We start from the raw sequence: 1648 nt of genomic DNA on the forward strand, positions 1-1648 counted from the left end.
TGAATCACTGTACACACAGTACAAAAAAGGTTGAAATTAAAAACAAAGTCTTCAGTGGAATTAAAATATTGATGAGCCAGATACTAACACAACAAATTTTATTATTGAGGTTTTTGTTTTTTGTTTTTGTTTTTGTTTTTTTTAAACAGGGTCTCACTGTCAGCTCTGACTGTCCTGGAACTCACTATGTAGACCAGGCTGTCCTCAAATTCAGAGATCACTCTGCCTCTGCCTCTGCCTGCTAACTTCTGGCATTAAAGCTTTGAGTGGGTTTACAATTAGTTTTTTAACCCTGCTTTCAATCCTGAAAATGTATCATCCACAAAACAGATAATAATCACATTTCCCTGGTGATCGTGTATGTAACAAAACAATGTTGAGAAATGGCTTGCACATTATTCCAGTTTTTTGGTTTGTTTGTTTGGTCGTTTATTCAAGACAGTATTTCTCTGTGTAGCCCTGGCCGTCCTAGAACTTGCTTTGTAGACCAGGCAGGCCTTGAATTCACAGAGATTCCTCTGTCTCTGCCTCTTAAGAACTAAAGAACTAAAGATGTGTGACACTGCAGATCAGCCTGCTGCCCCTCAGCAGACTGCTACTCCTGGGAACACAGCCAGTCTCACCTGATTTCCCATTCCCAGCGCACTCTTAAACACTCTTAAAGTGGCTGTTTACACCACTTCCTTGAGGTGCTGGGGAATGGAGTTGCTGACCAAGTTCAGCATCTTGGACCTGAGCTCCAGCCTGCAATGCACCACCTCCCCAGAGGAAAGCCAAGAGGTTTGGGCACAATGCAGAGATAGATGCTTTCAGGCAGCTACTGGAGTTCAAGGTGGCGATGGTTGTGGGTGAAAGCGGTGTTGGTGAAAAAGCTCTCAGGATCCTGATGACTCACCACTGATTCCTCAAAGACCATTAGCCCACTATCCAGGATTCCTACTGGAAAGAAGCAGCCCTGGACGACGGCGGAGGCTACATTCTAAATGTGCTGGATACAGCTGGCCAGGATACGGGGGGGGGGGGGGGGGGGGGAGCTCTGCAGGACAGTGCTTGGCAGTGGGTGATGGCCTGCTGGGTGTCTTTGCTCTTGATGACCCCTCGTCACTAGACCAGCTGCAGCAGATATGGTCCAAGTGGAAGCCTCACCGCAGCCTCTGGTGCTAGATCTGGTGAGCACTGCTGGAGATGCTCATGCTGCCGCAGCCACTGCAGTCCTTGCTCCCAAGCTGGGAGTCCCCTTAGTGAAGACCTCAGCCAAGAGGCAGCTAAGTGTGGGAAGCCTTTGCCCTCGTGACCTTGAGATTCTGAGGCCCAGGAGGCTGGGGCTGTGTCAAGCAGGAAGATCAGACGCCACAAAACCATCTGTAGCTGTGGCTGCTCTGTAGCCTGAGGATCTTAGTTAAGTCAATTGACCCTTGTCTCCTGTCAAGGTGACAGTTCTCTTATCATAAGATTCCCCCACCCACCCACCCACCCACCCACCAAGTAAGTTTCCACGGACATTTTTTTTATTGTCATTTGGTGAGGAGTGTCCCTTGTTGGCTGTGTTCTGTGAAACTCTATGCAAAATTAAAGAAACGTTCTCAGCATTCAAAGCTAAAAAAAAAAAAAAAAAAAAGATGTGTGACACCACCACCTGGCTATGTAT

The 1648-nt window shown here is 47.3% G+C and overlaps 1 pseudogene; it reads left to right on the forward strand.

Moving 5' to 3' along the window:
• The first annotated feature begins 699 nt into the window (after nt 1-699).
• On the forward strand, nt 700-1390 carry LOC127674146 (GTPase ERas-like; annotated as a pseudogene).
• The last annotated feature ends 258 nt before the right edge of the window (nt 1391-1648 follow it).

The sequence above is a fragment of the Apodemus sylvaticus genome, chromosome 23, assembly GCF_947179515.1.
Source record: "Apodemus sylvaticus chromosome 23, mApoSyl1.1, whole genome shotgun sequence".
Lineage (NCBI taxonomy): Eukaryota > Metazoa > Chordata > Mammalia > Rodentia > Muridae > Apodemus > Apodemus sylvaticus.